The sequence below is a fragment of the Castor canadensis genome, chromosome 14 (genome assembly GCF_047511655.1).
Source record: "Castor canadensis chromosome 14, mCasCan1.hap1v2, whole genome shotgun sequence".
In the NCBI taxonomy this organism is placed as follows: Eukaryota; Metazoa; Chordata; class Mammalia; order Rodentia; family Castoridae; genus Castor; species Castor canadensis.
This window is the reverse complement of record NC_133399.1, coordinates 2,002,321-2,021,219: the sequence shown is the minus strand read 5'-3', so window position 1 is coordinate 2,021,219 and position 18,899 is coordinate 2,002,321. Positions and strand designations below refer to the sequence as shown.

At 41.8% G+C, this 18,899-nt stretch overlaps 1 pseudogene; it reads right to left on the bottom strand.

The window, feature by feature from the left end:
* Positions 1-17,482, bottom strand: part of LOC109697191 (uncharacterized) — a 32,200-nt pseudogene extending 14,718 nt beyond the window's left edge.
* Positions 17,483-18,899: the final 1,417 nt, after the last annotated feature.

Sequence of the window (18,899 nt, the reverse complement as noted above, 5' to 3'; positions counted from 1 at the left end):
CAGAAATACTACAAACAATTACACACCTATGAAGTTAAGAAATGTCCGTTTTTATAAAAAGGACTACTAGGAAGCACTTTCTATTTTTCCACATTCAGTATCAAATTCATTAGCTTACTCAAAGAGCTGAAACAGAACACTTATTAAGCAAAATTTCCTAATGAAATTGTCTTCTTTCTCCAGGCCTGACCTGATCACACCAACCCATCCTTTATTGTCACCTCAAATAGTCTCACCTTAGGAGAAAGAATCTCTGGTACAGGAGAGGGTTTTGGAGCCTATTTTACCGCTCCTCTTCCATCTCATTTCTAACACTGATTGCTGCACCCTAGAAAGCACAGCTCTACTCTACTTCACACTTGAGACACCTGTAGACTTTCCAGTTGCTCCTTAAATCCCTCCTACAATAAGCTCAGGTCTTGCCAGCATCTGTATTTAATTTTTGAACATGCTGTCAAGATACAGACCAGAAACACCAGCATTTAAGTCAGACAGGGAAAAAAACCACAAACTCTCAACACCTTCCCAAATTCTCCCATTTCCATGAACCCCAAAGACATGTGCGCAGCCTTTCCAATGAGTTGGACAATGTGAAGATAGCTATAAATTCAGGGTTTGATTACAGGCCAAGGAAACACTGGGCTTGAGCCCTGACCCTGGATTTGACACCCTGCTTCCAATCATTTAGAATACTTGGGGCAGTCAGCTGTTCCCTGAGGGTACTGGAGAAAGCAGGGACCCACAAGGACCACAGCTCCTCCAGGACAGGAAGCCATGGCCTCCTGTCCACTGCCTGCTGAGAAGTCACAGGGCTCAGGTGCAGAATTGCCCTGAGGGGGCTCTCAGCTTTGGCCACTTCACGCCAATGTAGAGGACAAGACACCAGGGTTGGGCATCTGCCAGGTCCCCACCCGCACCAGGGCAGAGAAGAAAGAATGTAAAGTGGCACCAACAGGAACTCAAGACACAGATCCCAGAGCTGAGGAGTGGAGACCTGGATGTGTAGGATCCTCCTCATCCTCCCAGGACTGGGGACGCTGGTCACAAACTAACCATTAGAGGTTTCTGTGGTAACTTGAGTTCTACCCACTAACCTCGTGCCATGCACAGGTCAGAACAGGAGACAAAGTCACGAAGAACTGCTTTCAATGTGATCCACAAAACTGCAGAGCCAAAAAGGCATTTCCTGTGTTAAGCAGCGTGTCCTCCCTGTACAAGTCTCTGATTTATAATTTATCACAGATTCCGCCCTCCAACACTTCTCACTGGTTACTGGTTTGGAGCCTTCAACTGGGATCTAAATAACATGAGAAGTGTCTCCCACATGGCAGTGTCAGGCAAACATAACAGGTTCTACACACAGCTCTCAGCTGATGAGGCCTCCTCCCTGGTTCCTACACTCCCCAGCTTGGGGGTTCATGACAGTAAAGCAAAACCCACTTTTCCAAGCAGACCCTGCTTTTTCCACCAGGCAATGAGGCCAGAAATACACTGAGAGAATTCCACATTCATTCTCCCAAGGGCACAACCTATGATCTCAGAGAAAGAGTTGTTCCCACACCAGGTCAGTTGAGGACTTACTGGACCAGGAGGAAAGACCTGCTGTTGTCATCCCATGAGGTTACTGATAAAAACACCCAGAATCTTCATGTCCTATGGGGAAGAAACCAGGCAGATCACATGGATGCATCCAGAAACTTTACTATAAGTGAAGGAAGGTATCACAAGGGGCCCTGTTATCTTTGGTACAAAGTAGAGCAGCAGGGAACAGGGCAGAGAGAAGGCTGTGCTTTAGGCTTCAAGACATTTTTTCAAGGGGGGAAAGTATTAGGGTTGGAAATCAGGTGTCATGCTTATTGGACAGATGCTCTACCATTTGAGCCATTCTGCTAGCCCTTTTTCCATTAGGCTATTTTTGAGTAGGGTTGACACTTTATTTGACTACACTTCTCCTGATCTCTGCCTTCTGAGTAGCTAGGGTTACATGTGCAAGCCACTGGAACCTGGCAAAGACTTTTGAACCCTTGGGAACCTGTTGGAATGGAAAGATTAGAGCAGTATGTGATGGCCAAAGGCAAATGAGTGATAAGAGTGGTCCTCTGCATTGGGGTGGTGGCTCAGTCTAAAGTGAAGAATCTGAGCATATTTTCAATTGAAAGGGCCTTGGCATCTCTTAAAAGTTTTTGGCACCTGGACATCAGTGAAAAAAGCCTCTCATCTTAGATACTCAGGAGACAGAGTCAGAATGATTAAAGTTTGAAATTATCCCAGGGCAAATAGTTTGGGTGATGCTTGTTGAAAAAACCCTTTAAAAAAGAGATCTGACAGAGTGGTTCACATGGAAGAGTACCCCTGAGTTCAAACCACACAGCTGCCAAAAAAAAAAAAAAAAAAAACTAAAGCATGCACCAAAAAAAATGCTATTAAAAAAAAACAATACAGTAGCAATATATTGTGCAAAAATGTACAATACAGCTGTGGACCAATGGCTCACACATGTAATCCTAGGTACTCAGGAGGCAGAAATCAGAGGGCTGCAGTTTACAGATAGCCTGGGGAAGTAGCTCAGAAGACCATATCTCAAAAAAAAAGTCCATCACAAGAAATGGCTGGTACAGTGGCTCAAGGTGCAGGGTCTGAGTCGAAACACCAGTACCAGAAAAATAAAAAGTACAATAGACAGTGAAATTAAAAATAATAAGAACAATGAAATAATAAATAAATGGGGATGTTATAGATGAAAAAGAATAAGATTGAAGACAGCAAAAAAGGTTAATGATGTGAAAAAGATTTAAAAAAAAAAAGATTACAAATATGCAGTCAGGCTGAAAGTCACTGAATTGGTACAACACCTGTCTCCTAAGAATGAAGCCCTGAATTCAAATTGCAGAATCATAAAAAAATGGAGCAAGAAAAATAAGTAAATGAAACTAGAAGACAAATTAAAATAAAAATAACAAAAAACGTCAAAGGTTTCCTCCAGATTTCTGCTGAGCTGAGGAAACATATTATTGAAAACAGAGATAAATTCCCTCCCCCATCTCCTCATGTCCATACCAAGCCCAGAATGGAGCTTCAAGGACATCAGGGGCATGGAGTGAAAGACACCACTTTCAATTTCACCCGACAAGATGCCTCAGTGTTTTGCCCATCTGGTCCTGCTCAAAGACTAAACATCCTGTGTGGGTTGGCAGGCCCTTTGTGGGGCATCTCTAGCTCATATTTTGAGGATGTCTTCTCTCCATACTCAGCACGCCTCCTTATATTTGATCAAGCTCTCACCTCTGGTAGAACTGCAATTGCATTATTGATTGGAAATGTTTCTTATCCTTTCAGGCCCCCAGGTATAAAGCCCTGTCTTCAATTAACCCTATCAATCTGCAAACCCTCTCTTCTATGTCCTCCCAGTACCCTGCTCTCTTTCATCCTCAGACAGCCAAAATCGACGGCCTCATGGTTTTCTTGGCATAGAAATATTTTACGATCTGTCAGATCAAAGGTCTTTTCTTTTCTCAACTTCAATGGGTTCAATTTAGGAAGATATCTTGTATGCAGGTATGAAAGAACGGTCACACAAAAAGCATCATGAGATGATTATGTCTAAAGTGACATCTAAAGTGCACGTCATTGTGACTTAAGTGAGGAAGACAGGTGGACAAAGGGATGCTACAAGTGACAAAAAATACGAAGCTTCAGGCTGACACAGGTATGCTATGTTTAGGACAGGGTGCAAGGCTTTAGGCTCACTAGCACCCTCCAGGCTGCAGCGGACCTAAGGCCCCGACCACGAGACCAGGGCGCAGACTCCGGAAGGGACAGGACCCCAAACCACGGCAGCTTCTGGATCCAAAATTCCCTCCACCCGCACTGCAGATGCCCAGCCCCCTCTCACCATTTCCCGCTTCTGACGCGACCAGGTGACGTCCCTATGGTCCTGCAGTCAGAAGATTTCACACAGCTGCCTGAGCTGTGTAGCCTGAGCAATGTCCCTCCAGCAGGCGTATGGCAAATATGGCGATAATGAGGAAGGCAACGTGAATCGCCTAACACCGTCGCTCCTCATTGGACGGGAGGTGCAGACGATTGAACAGCGACTCTGATTGGCCAATGGAAACAGGGCCCACCCCCAAGCCCTTGAGTGATGGGAAGGTGAAGAGGGATGAGGTGCTTAACTGGTGAGATGAAAATGACAGACTCCAGCAGCCCTTGCCAATCAGGCTTCCTTTGTTGGAGGTATATTTTACTTTGTCAGATAATTACATTCAGCAGAACTTGTCCTTGCCCTCTGTACCCAGCGCCTTCCTCTTTTCATACTCACTGTGACCTTCTTGCTTACTCCTCCTGAAAATGGGACAAGAGGCTTGCTCAGAGAATTCTAGACTCAATATGACTTGGGGAAAATGCATCATGTCTGTTAAGGAGGGGAGACTCAGGTAGGCTAGGACACAGGTAGTTGATGTTGGGCTGATGGTCAAACTCTGGAAGCTGGAGTAAAGCAGATGTCCAGGGATTTCTCAAACCTCATGTTTCAACCTAATCATTAGCATCCAAGAAAATAAAAATACCTTGCCAAAAAAAGTAATTTAGTTGTTTCACGTATGGACCCAACCTCCAGAAGAATCAGATAAAATAGACTGCAGATGTGGTTCAAGAAGTTGAGCCCCTGCTCTGTAAATGCTAAGTTATGAGTTCGTCCAATTTTTTTAATTTGGAGAGTTCTGTGAGTCTTCTCCCCACCCATAGACTAGGATGGTGTAGTCCCCAATAATGGACTAGGAAGGAGTTGACCAATCACAGACATTCATCCTCTTAATGCACTACAGTTTCCATTCCTTAACCCTTCACTTTAACTCACCTCTGGAGTTTCAATTAATTGGGTCCAATTAATTGAAAATATGTATATACTTTCAAAAAAATTGGATGATAAATAAAACTGCCATATCATAATCCTTTTTGATTGTAGATATGTACTGGTCTTGACATGTTCATTCTTACACAGCACCTTGTACCCACTCATATGTTTTTAGTTCATTGTTTACTAAATCTAAAGACAGGAGTTATTGAGGGAGAGTGAAATAATATTACTAGATTACTTACCAGTAGTAAGGCAAAAAGGGCTTCTGTTAATGGTCAAGGGTAGGGTATACTATATGAGGTTTAATAGAATATATAAATAAATAAATATATAAATATATAAAGCAAGCCTTTCTAATTACAGTATGTCTAGGTATCTGCTTTATACTTGTCCATGATTCAGAATATCTTGAAACAACTTTCACCATTTTTGATAATATTTCTGGCTTACCATGTTTCCAGCAACATGGTTGCATTGACTGCTTGTCATTATTGATTCAACTTTCTTGATAGTTTTTCTATGCCATCTGAAATATCATCATATATCTAGTCATCATTTTGGATTTGAAGTCACTGTTTGATATTGACATAATTTGTAGTCTCCCTGTTCTTATTTATTTACTGATTTTTTTTTTTTTTTTTTGGTATTTGGACTTGAATTCATTGCCTACACCTTGAGCCACTCCACCAGCCCTTTTTTGTGATGGTTTTTTTCAAGATAGGGTCTCACAAACTATTTGCCTAGGCTGGCTTTGAACCACAATTCGCATGATCTCTGCATCCTGAGTAGCTAGGAACAGAAAATACAAATATATGAACATCACAATATATACATAGTGTGCTCTTGGAGAGAAAGAAAGCCTGAGTGTATAACACAGGGATGGGTTGAAATGAAGGAAGCAAGAAACTCAAGAACCACAATGAACACTGCTCTCAGCATAGAGTCTAAACACACACACACTCTGCATAACAGGCTGGCACTAGGAAACTTCTCTCTTCTGCTAGGTTTTCTCAAGGTGCAGTGGTGGGAGGCCATTTTGATAAGCTCCTGAGTCTGGAACCTTAGCACTGAAAGGGCCCTGCATTTTTCTATCTCTGGGAACTCCCAGCAAGGGTCAGTTGCTGATCTAGTGAGTGCTGGTCTAGCCATAGGGAAAAGGCCTCAAATAACATAAAGGGCAGAGCACCATGTGGTGGTAGACTGATGAGATATGAAGGTGATAGAGGAAATTTCCCATTTGGGCCACTGGTAGGGAAGCACAAATTATACAAATACTCAAAGGTGTGGTGAGGCTGACTCTGGGCTGCTCATAGCCTTTGATAGGCTGCTCTCCACATTGTCCATGAAGGGAAGGGGCAGTGAGGGGATTACATGTTCATTATGACCAAGATTGAATCACATACTTCTTCAGATTTCTCCATAGAAGGACACAGAGGGAGACAGCCCCAAACACAGAAGAAAAAAGATAAGAAACTTAAAATCAACACTTCCAGACTCCAAGAATTATGATGAATGGACAATGCATTGTGTCAAAACTGAAGGTAAGAGAGGCACTCCAGAGAAGCATTAACTTCCTTCACCAGAAATCTGTAAGAACAAAGGTCAGAGTAGTCAAGTTTGAAAGCCAAAATCTCCATAGGGCTGGCTTTAGCAGAATCTACAAATTTACTAGTTTCACCTATAAAAACCCTACCAGGATGTCCCAGTGACATTCAAAGAATCCTTCCAACTTTTGACACTGGTTGTTTGGTGGGGATGATTATACATTTTGAAATTTTAAATTTTTGCACAAGTTCTGTCTGGGAGAAAAATCTACTTCCCAAAGTCATCACTGTGGAAATTTCTACAACCAAAACTTCAAGGGGAAGTGGCAAATAAACTCTAATATCACTACCTCAGCACTATATAAAGAGAATCACATGTGATTCAGGAGTTAGCCTGAGATATGTAGGGTGGGGACTGAAGCACACATCAATGTTAGCCAGAAAAGGCTAGGCTTTTCTGCACAAAACAGACAACGTTTAGAGACAACAGAGAATAGAGAAGGGACACCTTGAAAAATCACCCAAGGGTTGGCATGGCAACATGCATCTTTAATAATCAGATACAGAAAGGTAGGAGGGAGTGGCCTCAAAAGGATGTCCTTAGTGCCAAATCTTTCTTACCAAACCCATGTAAGAGTTTTTCAAAATCCACCTGTCAAGAAGACCCATGCAAACATCCACCTGACAGAAAGACTCCTGGAGTTTCAACCCCTCAACTTGCCCAAAAAGTAGTATAAATACCCTTAACCAGTCCACCTGCTATATCCTGGATCACTTTCCTCCAGTCCTTCCCTTGTAGAGTCTTTACCCTTTCTTTCATTAATAAATAACTGTGGGTTTGCACCTGCTCACTGTTGAGCCAGTCATTCTTTGATTTTGAACAAGAACTCAGTTCACACCTAACACATGTATCACTAAGATTGACCTGCGCATTCCACAAACAATGATAAGAAATAAAAGGAAATGTGGAGATACAGAGACATGTGGCTCTTCAATGCAGAACATCAATTTGTGAAAAATCTCAGGCCATGGACTCATTTTACAAAGATCTTCTGGAAAATGTCTAAGGTAGAATCAAAAGGTTGTAGGAAACTATGACATACAAACAGGAAAATGTGAAACCAATGAATGAAGAAGATAATATCTATAGAGTTACCAATTATCAAAAGGATTATATAGACATTATGAATATGTGCCTGGCACTGGTGGTTCATGCCAGTAATCATAGGTACTCATGAGGCAGAGATCAGGAGGGTCACAGTTTAAAGTCATCTGGGGCAAACAGTTCATAAGACACTATCTCTAAAATATCTAACTTAAAAAGGGCTAGTGGAGTGGCTCAATGTGTAGATCCTGAGTTCAAGCCCTGGATACAGCAAAAAAACAAAACAACAACAACAAAAAACCAACAAAATGAAGATGTATGTGAAACAAGTTCAATGAAATCATCACTATAGGTATTCCTTTGTGAACTGGAGAAGGAAGACCAAGAATCAGCATGAACAGAAATGATTAATATTATGCAGCCTGAAGAGAAAAAAAACAGTATATAAAATTCACAGAATAAGTCATCAGTGTCTGAATTGTGTAAATTGTTAACCAGAGTTCTCTAATGATGATAGAAAAAAAAAGATAGAAGCAATGAACTTAAATTAGGCAAAGAAAACAATGGTAGAAAATTGGAAATTGGATGAGGTAGAAATGAAAGAATTGTGCAGAATGGATAGGCAGGGAGATGGCTCTAATGCCAGCACAAGGTTTATTGTGGACAAAAGCCTGGAGCCTCAGGGAAATAAAGTGAAAAAGCGTTTGAAGAGACAAGGTCTCAATGAGAAAAAATAAGGAGTCCCAGCTGACTGAAGATGCATGGTATCCACTTAGCCCAGGAACAGCACTGTTCCCAGGTGTGCATTGTTTGTTGTTGAACATTGGCAGCATGTTCCTGAAGTCTCTTAGTGGCATCATGAATGATCATGGTGTGGTTGAAATAAAGCAGCATTGACATAAAAACAGCATTCTTTGTACTAGGTTTTGGGAGGCAACCTTGGTGAAGGAATGTAGGCTTTGAGAGATAAAGTGACACATACAGTGAAATGCATATGGGCCAATGGCAATCAGCATGAGAAGGAAAAACCAAGGGAATTTGGTACAGACACTGGCTGTATGTTCAAGTACACAAAAGAACTGGGGGCAGGGGACAAAGGCATGCTTAGCACAAGGTTCCAACCATGATGTGACATGATTGGTCACCATCTCAGTCCCTGTTCTGGGAGAGGTTCCAGAATTGTTATCTGGAGGGTGTTCACCTATGGAGTCAGCTAAGTCCACTGAAAAAGAGGTACTTGATAGAATCCTTTTAGGGGTTTAATTGCAAGTGCTCCAAAGATGGACCCAGACTGCAATTGAGAAGACTTAGAAGAGCCACAGTTAAAGTACTGAAAAGTAGTTTGGCAATTGTGAGAACATTTAGTTATTTCCATTGCAGACATCATTTTTAGGAAAATAATTGTGATTGACAGCATTAAAACAACAGCACTAAATGTTCCTTTTTACTATTAGGAAAATATGAATACAAGTTTGCAAAAGTCTACTATCATTAATTTTGGATCTCTTAGGGGGACAATGCCTGTGATGCCAAATAGCCTTATTTTCTAATACACAAGTACATTTTATATATACACAGTAATGCTTCTTTGGCTAAGACAAATATATGCCAGTCTTGAAAGAGCACCATTGCGCAAAAGGCAGAATTTTTCTCAGTGTTACCGATTACAAACAGCACAACTGTCAAAAGTTTCAATAACCATTTTATAAGCCTAAATTGAAGTGTTATACTATTGGATAAAAGAGAGATTTAGCTGGTCCTTTCAGATTAACTGACACTTTTAACTTTGCAAATGTTTCTGCAATGTTTAGATAAAGTCTAGACACAGTACAGAGATATGAGGTGGTCAATTAAAGGACCTTCACCTGAGCAAATACTTAAATGATCTCTGATTTAGTAGTGTTTAAAAGCTTCACAAGATCAACAGGAAACACAAGTATTTACACTGAAAACACCTTTCTGTATAACCATTGTTTACAGATCTTACTCAGGGCAGAACAATATTCAGACAGCATTGTTATTTTAGGGACATAGAGAATCAAGTTTAGTTTAACATGACCCTGGAAAAGCATTTAGGCAACTCTTAGATTACAGTCAACTTTACTGGCTTTTTCCTTCAAATTTCCCCCAGAATACATGCTCAACACCTTTCTATATCCTTTCAACTTCTTGCTTTTTGGCTTTGTAACTTGTATTTTTAAAATGACTTTTATAAGCATTTTAAATTTAAATAAAACTCTTTTTTCCAATTATCTTTATGTTTTTACTATGCAGACCCATGAAGAAAGGCAATTTAAACTGTTTTATCCATAATAAGTTAAAGACAGTTTTTAATGGATCTAACTATAAAAGAACTGAATGTAAATTACACTCATGACAAATGAAACAGATTGAGGTTAGTGTCCACAAAATATTGCCAGTATTTTACTTAGACCTAATTGACATAAAACTTTGAAAAACTGGTTTTTCTTACAAGTGGCAGCAGAAGAGGTGGGGGAGAGAGGAGAACAGAAGGCTTTCATTTCTTGGCATTAACCCTATAATAGGAATCATCCTAAAGATGTACAAACACATACATATGCAGGAAAGTTTTAAATTCGGCATGCCATAAATGTCAATTTAACCACACATACAGCTAAAGAACATGGAAAAATTAACTAAGTGGCCACAAGTACAATGATCAGTTATTTTTAAATTTGTAGGAGCAAACTGAGATGTGTCCCAAGCTGTTCTTTTAGGACTCATTTTGGGCAGTTTGATAGCTAAAGCAAGAATCAATTCTAGGAAAAGTGTTTTGAGTCAATCTCAGTCTCCAATAAGACTGTTGCCATAACTATCTGATTTTTGTATCTAATAGGTTAATCATACAACAAACATACGAAAATTCACCCAATGGCACACAAAACAATTACATTAATTCTGAATGCACTCAAAGATATTGAAGGCTTTACATTTACAACTTCAGGATGTTTTTAATAATCTCTAATAGTAGTTTACCTTGGGCTACAGTAGCTTTGTTAGTAGGCAAACCTTTAAAGTAAATTTAGGGATCCTAGTCTTGTCTAGGGTTGGCATCCCATATACTTGCAAGGACAAAGGATATAGGATGCACAAATCCACCTCCTTATTTCATAGTAAAAACTTTTAAATTAGAATTTGTATAACAGGCTGAAAAAGGGGCAGACAGTTGTGGTAAAAAGGATTACATCTCCATTGAAACTGGTGCTAGGAAGCATGGAAAAGGTAAAATGAATTAACTCCTGAAGAGTTAATCTTAGGTAAGGGGCCTGGTAAAAAAAAGTCCCAATGCCTTTATTGAATCCATAGCAGAACTCAGGAAGGTTGTCGTTTTGCTTGTCAGCAAATGCCATAACCTAGGAAACTGAGATTTTAAATTCAAATACACGGGGCATTTTTAGACATAGAATTGAAACTCTGACTTTGTTCACCCCAGCCTGTGTGCAAGTGAGGCTGAGGGTGTGGGTCCATAATCCAGACCATATGGTGCCTTGATAAAAAGAATGAACAGACCACCCCAGGGTCATCACCTGCAGCAACCTGCACATGGCCTGTTCCCTCTCCTGGTCTAGACATATTTGCAGTGGTAAATCAGCCCTTCTCCAAAGCAAGAGTTAAAGGAGAAAAACTGTTAATGTGTTTAGTCACATTTAGAGGCTTTGTTTTAGGTGGAAGACCAGGAGGTCAGGACAGAAAAGTAGCTCCCATCATCAGCCACATGTCATTTAGATTTGCAATTGATTCCATGTTGCAGTGCTGGGACCATGTCAGTCACTCATGAGGCCAGAGAAATGACAGAGTGACTTGACCAGGATTTTCTTTCTATTTCTCCTTGGCATTTCTTTCTGTTGTCCTCACACAGATGGCCAGTCTGGGAAAAGACACAGGAGGAGGCTGTAGAGTGGGAGGGGTGGAGATAAAATTAATCTCCATCATGGCTGAGAAAGATTTAGAGAGGAGAGTTTCAAAGTTAAACACTTTTTTTAATCTTGTGAGATGAGGAAAGAGGAAAGGATGACGTAAGGATGTGCGAAAGTCAGAGAAGGCGGTTTTCAATGGAAGACAGAAAAACGGGGAGGTGGGAGGATTTTTGTTAAGAACAGAGAAAGGGAGACACTGGAGCATAGATGAACAGAACTGGATATAGGGAAACCTCAGACCATGTCCCACATCATTTGAAGTTTGTGAGATTGTGATGAATTTGGAAATAGACAGTGGCCTGTTTGGGCCAATGGTTATTATTGTCTAAGTTATATAGGGAACAAATCATCTTACAATATAAAATTAGCCATTTGGGTTTAATGCTCTTTGTGAACTCCAGAGCCTGAAGGCTTTGAATGAGACATGCCAGTGGACGGCCCCTTAGGGCCTTGGATGATTTTGAGCCATTTTGTGGATTGGAAATAGAGGGTCAGAAATCAAGATAGTTCCAGTGGGTCCAAGGATCCAAATTGAGACAATTTCCATGGGACTTAATGTCCAATACTGGGACAATTCCTGTGGGACATAGACTGAGATTGAGAGGTGGTGGGTAGGTCCTTGCATGGCCCTACTTGGTAATGTTACCTGCCAGTGTCGAGGTGTTGTGGCCTGGGATCAAGGGTCCTTGCCTTCACAATCTAGGGAACTGGCTCATGAGGTGGCTGAATGATGAAGCAAAGCCAGCATATAAAGTAGGATTTATTAGAGAGAAAGGAAAGCCTACACCTAGAGAAGTGTAGTGGAGACCAGAAGCTGGTAACTCCCTGCTCAGGTGAAGGCCAGGGCTTTTTATGGATGCTTTAACTCTGGGTTAGGGTATCAGTTAGGTGGGTTTTTTTTTTTTTTCTTTTTATTGGCCATGTATTTGCCTGTGGGCTCTCTAAGATGAGCTGGTCTGTTTGCCTCTTATTGAGGTGGGGTGGGGAACAACCTTGACAGCATTTTGTTTATCAGCCCTGTGGCAGATTTGTGGGACCCTGTATCTCCTCCTCAGGGTGCAGAGCTCATGGGGCTGTCTGTGGGGAATGGGCTACTTACTCATCTGCCTTAGGTATCCAGACCCAACAAGTTCCCCCTCTGAGACAAGCAACCAACTGCTGTTGGAGAGATGGGGTGTGGGGAAGGTGGAACTTCTCTTGGATTGACCGATGTAGTCTCTAGGGGCCCCTGATAGAATAGGTTGGAGGGCTCATGTACAGGCAGAGGTGAGTACTCCTTGACTAAAAGCTGGAGTTTGATCTGCTGGACCTGTTGAGATATTAATCTTATTATACAAGGCCAAATACGAGTATCAGAAGGCGCATAAAAAAAGGACCAGCCAGGGGTAGTGCCCAAGGAGACCAGCTCCACATGTTGTCCCAAAAGGACCATGAATTGGGTAGTTCTTGTCTCCTTTCTTGTAACACGTCCTTTTAACTGTCGGGCCATGTCTCTGACCACCCCAGATTTGGTAGCATAAAAGCAACATTCCTCATTTAGGAAAAAGCACATTCCACCCTTTTCAACAGTTAATAGGTCAAGTGCATGCCTGTTTTGGAGCACTATTGACACAAGTGAATCTACCTGGTTTTGTAAAGCCTCTATGGACTGAGTGACCTGTTCTATGTCATTATTAAATTCTGTTGACAGCTTTTGATATAGATTAACAAAGAAATGCCCCCAGTGCCAGTACGTATTCCAGCTGTGATCCCCATAGCTATCAGTAGGGGAATGATTTGGATTGCTCTTTTTGACTGAGTGTATGCCTCTAGAGGAATAGGAAGGGATTGGTTACCAAGGACAGTATCAGCTGTGGGGTTAAGAGAGCCTTAGTACAGGTTCCCTTCCAGCCAGGAGGTAGGCAAGTGTAGGCTGCAATTCCACAAACAAAATAAGTTCCAGGAGAAAATAAACACAGCATTATTTGTTGACTGCGTGATATTGATGCAAAAGTTTTTGGAAATTTTCTCCAGTGTAATTGACCCCTGTAATACAGCTTTGGAGGCACTGAGGGGAAGGAAGGGATACTTTTATATGGGTAATATTAGCTTTTGTTAAGGGAGGGTTTAGTTTATTACCTAGTGAGACCTCAAGTGAGTCCATGGGGTTGCCAATACCTGCGGAAGGCTTGGAGAGAGACAAAGCCAACAATCCTCAGCTAAAGAGGGGTTTGTAGAGTTTAAAAGATGATGGGCAGAGTTGAGTAACCTGAACAGCTGGGAATTTAGATCCATGTGTGGCTGAGGCTGTGGGGGTTGTAATTTTTTCTGGGAGGGGGAGTGAGAAGTGGATGTCTCTGCCACACATAGTTTACTGTGACATGTCAGTAAGTATTTCAACTTTTGTTTTTATACTTTCTTTGGTTTTTGATTTTTTTTCTCTGTCCCTCCTGTGCCCAACAAACCCATTGGCCTGCTCTTCCTAGGCATTTGGTGGAACCATACATGCCAGCAAAACCTGTGCCTAATGCCTGTCATCTTTTAAACAGTGAAGGTTGCTGTAGGAACAACCGGTGCATCATTATAGTAACTGCAGTCATGAGGGCAGGGAGGGGGACCCGCAGCCAGAGCACAGACTATAAGAGGAAGGAGAGCACAAAGAGCAGGGTACACAGGATGAGATGCCCATCACTCAAGGCTACTCCTTGGGGCCATACCCATTCAGGGGCAAAAGTTGCCCACAAGCCAACACTCAGAAGGAAAGGGACAAGAATAAAAACAGCCCATGAAAAGGGATGAAGTGAAGGCATAGTTTACGAGTTCGAGGTGATTCTTTTGAAAAGATATTTGAGGTCTTCCACTGGCTCACAGGAGCAGGCTGGTGGAGCAGGGTGTGGCTCCGGGGTGAGTGCATCAGGCTCTGGTGTCCAGCGTTTGGCTCGGGAGATATGAATCCAGAAGTCTAACCCAGCAACCTGAATTCCTGTGGGGGTAGATAACAAGACCAGGTGTGGCCCTTCCCAAGGGGGCTCAGAGAGACCTTGGAAGTTATGGGGAAGTTTGATAAGGACCACAGGCAGCTGGGCAGAGGCCTTGAGTCTCCTCCCTCCCTACTTCAGAGAGAACCTGCTGAAACCTGGCTAGGTGTGTGATATGAGAGACCAGGTTTGTTACTTCAGGGTCTAAAATGAAATCTTTTTGGGGAAAGAGTCTTCCATACAAGGCCTCAAAGGGAGTAAGGCCCATTTTATTTGGGAGGTTTCTGAGTTGGATTAAGGCTAGAGGTAGTAAGTTTTGCCAGGGAAGGTGAGTTTTCTGAGCCAACTTAGACAGGTGTCTCTTGAGTAATCCATTGGCTTGCTCAAGCTTCCCTGAGGATTGGGGTCTCCAGGCACAGTGGAGATGATATTTGACTCCCAAAGCCTTAGAGACTCCTTGAGTGACTTTGGCTTGGAAGGGCAGCCCATTTTCACTTTGGAGAGTCTGAGGGAGTCAGAATCTAGGGTTAATCTCACTAATTAGCACCTAAATTACTTCTCAGGCCTTTTCAGAGGAGCAGGGGACTGCTTCAACCCATCCAGTAAAGTATACACCAGAACCAGGAAAAATCTAAAGGTTGGGACCCCTGGTAGGAGGGTGAAGTCAAGCTGCCAGTCCTCCCTGGATATGTCCCCTGCCTCTGAGTTCCAGGGATAGGCAGAGCAGTGTATGAGGGTTGTTACACTGACAGATTTCACATCCTCTAATCATATCCTGGAGAGCATCTCCGAGTTTTATTCCCTCAAATAGTCTCCCTGCCAAAGACAGTGTCTTATGGACCCCCAAGTGATAGGTCTGATGTAGGGTTTTTAGGACCTTCCATTGACTACTCTGTGAGAGAAATAATTTGCCCTCAGGAGTTATCCACCATCCTCTATGATCTAAGCCTTAACCTCTCTCTGAGACCTGTGAATCTTTGACAGGTGAGTACAAGAGGCATTCAGAAGGGAGGAGGGATTGTTCCCACAAGACAGGGGCCTGAACACAAGGTCTCCTAGTGGCCTCCTTTGCTGCCATATCAGCTCTCTGGTTTCCCTTAGCAACCTGATCCTCTGACCTCTGATGTCCAGGGCAGTGAATTACTGCTATTTGTTTTGGAAGTAAAGCTGCTTTTTAAGAGGTGGAACATTTCCTTGGAATGTTTGATAGGAGATCCTTCATTAGTTAACAATCCTTGCTCTTTCCAAAGGGCAGCATGAGCATGCAGGATCAGGAGAGCATATTTAGACTCTGTATAGATGTTGGCAGTTTTTCCCTCAGATTGTTGTAATGCCTTAGTGAGAACCATCAGCTCAGCCAGTTGGGCACTAGTGGAAGGAGGCAGAGGTTCAGCCCATAGGGTTTCAGTGAGAGAGACCACAGCCACCCCTGCTCATCTATTTCCCTCCCAGAGGAATGAACTTCTGTCCATGAAGACAAGGTCAGGGTCCAGGAGTGGCTGGTCAAGGAGGTCGGGCCTAACTGAATAACATATGGCTAGTACTTCTTCACAGGAATGCATGAGTGGCTCCCCCTCAGTTGGGAGGAGCGATGCCAGATTTAAGGCACAGCACACCCAAAGGCTCACATCTGGACAGTCTAACAATTGGGATTGATACTTAAGTAGCCTGTTGTCTGATAACCATAGTCCTGCTTTAGCTGCTAGAAGACCCCTAGATCATGTGGCGTATATATGGTTAAGGGCCATCCAAGAGTTAATTTTTGGGCCTCTGGGATCAAGAGGCAGGTTGCTGCCAGGGCCCTTAGGCACCCAGGCCACCTTTTAGACACAGTGTCTACTTCTTTGCTTAGCTGGCTGTAGAATTGGCTCTCAGACTGGGTCAGTACTCCTAAGGCTCTCCCCCCTTTTTATAGACATACAGTTGAAAACAGTCTTGGTTAGGCAAGCTCAATGCCAGGGCAGTTTGGAGTGACAGTTTGAGGGCCTGAGAAGCCTTTGTGTTTTCAGGATCCCATTCTAAAGGGGACTGAGAGCCTTGCTGAGCATCTTTTAGGAGCTGGTATAGGGGCCTTGCAAGGGCTGCATATTTAGGGATTCAGATCCTGCAAGATCCTGTAACTCCCAAGAAAGCTCTAAGCTGCTTTATGGTCTGGGGAAGTGGAAAATGGAGGATTGGGTCGATTCATTCATGACTCAGGGAGCGAGTCTGTCCCTTTAAGACCACGCCATGGTAGGTGACCTCTGGGAGGCATAATTAAGCCTTTTCAAAAGGGACTCAGTTGCCCTGCAGATAAGGGGCTCTGTGGCTCTGCACAGAAGTAGGTCATCAACATATTGAAGAAGGGTGGCCTCTGGGTGGTGCCAATCTAATAAGTCTTTGGTTAGGGCCTGTCCAAAAAGGATGGGGGCTGTCCCTAAACCCTTGTGGCACAACTGTCCAAGTTAGTTGCTGTGAAGGGCTTGTGGGATCTTCGAAGTCAAACAGGAGCTGACTGTCAGGATGCAGGTTAAATGTAACATTTTTGGATAAAAGAGAGCTTTAGCTCATCATTTTACATAAATTGACATTTTTAACTTTTTAAACATTTGTACCATATTTAGATAAAGTATAGACACAACACAGTTATAAGGTGGTCATTTAAGACAAATGAGGAAATACATAAATGAACTCTGACTTAGTAGTACTTAAAGCTTGACAAGACTAATAGAAAACACAAGTAATTTCTTTGATAAAATCTTTCCCTATAACAGGTTTTTGCAGATGTTACTCAGAGCTTGACATGACCCTAAAAAATCTTTTGGGCAACTCTTATAGTCAATTTTAACTTTATTACACACTGAAGCTTTTATTATACATTTTAAAGATTTACCCAGAACCTTTATATACTATTCTCAACCCTTTAATCGTTTGTCCTTATCCCTCCTCTCCATATTTGGAACAATGTTTAAGAGAAACATTTTACAAAATCCTTTCTCATTAAAAAGCATTTGTTATTTCCTTTAAACATCCCCCCCCAAAAAAATACACTCAACATCTACCTATAGTCTTTCTACTCATTTATTTTGTAACTTATATTTTAAAATAACTTTTATAAGAATTCTAAATTTACACCAATTGTTAATAGATCTAATTATAGAACTTAAATTAAATTACTTATGATGAAATGAAAGAGACTAAAGTTACTGTCCATAAAATAATGCCTATAATTTAGTTAGAACTGATTGATGTAACTTTTTAAAAAATTGATTTTTCTTAAAAGTGGCAGCAGAAGAGGTGGGGGATAGAACAGAAGCCTTGCATTTCTTTACATTAATTTTATAATAATCATCCTAAAGATGTCTACATATGTACATATGTAGAAAGTTTTAAATTAGGCATGCCATAAATGTCAGTTTAAGCATGCATAGATTTAAGAACTCAAGACCATGTAAGAATTAACAATAAGTGGCCACAAGTACATTCATTAGTAGTTACTTTTCTTAAAAAAAACTTTTAGGGGCAGATTGAGGAGTGTCCCATTTCATTCTTTTAGGACTCTTTTTGAGTAGATTGATAGCTGAAGAGTCAATTTTAGGAATAGTGTTTTGAGTCAGTCTTAATTTTTAATAAGACTGATATCATAGCTATTAGATTTTTGTCTCTAATAAATTAATCATATCATACACATACACAAAACTTACACAATGAAACACAAAACAATTACATTAATTTTGAGTGCACTCTTGGACATTGAAAACTTAAGATTTAGGAACACAAAAGAAAGCATCCTTTAAATCTAGTACAGAGTAATATTGGGCTGCTGAGGTTATTTGAGCTAACAGAGTAGTGATTGGGAACAATTGGGTGGAGGGGAATGACTGTTACATTAATGAGCCAGAGGTCTTGAACCAATCTCCAATTGTTTGGCCCCTTGTGGACAGAAAGGAGTATTATAGGGGCTGGAGCAACTAATTAGCAGCCCTTGTTTTATAAAGGAATTTATGATAGGTAAGAGGCCTTGTCTTCCCTCAGACTTGAGGGGATACTGTTTTTGGTGTGGAAACTGTGAGGGAGTTTTGAGTTTTATTTGAATAGGGAGGGATGTTTTAGCTTGCCCTATAGCTATCCCATCAGTCCACCCTGTGGGATCTATTTGGTCCTGAAGGAGGGAGCAGCAGAGACAGTCACCTGGGGGGAGGAAAATTTGAGCTTTTAGTTGAGATATCCTGTCCCAGCAGGAGCACTGGAGATTCAGTAACTATGAGGAAAGTATGACAGAAGAAGAGGTCTCCCCAAGAGCAGGCCAGAGGCCAGGTAAAATAGCATTCTAGGGGCCTGCCAGATATGCCCTGAACAATAACCTTGTCATTGGACTGGGGACTGGGAGAGAAAGGTAAGACAGAGAAACAGGCTCCACTGTCTAGCAGGAAAATGACCTTCCCCTTCTCTACCATTATGGCTACCCAAGGCTCTTCAACATCGATGTTAAGTGGAGCCTGCATAGGAGGGCCCAGGACC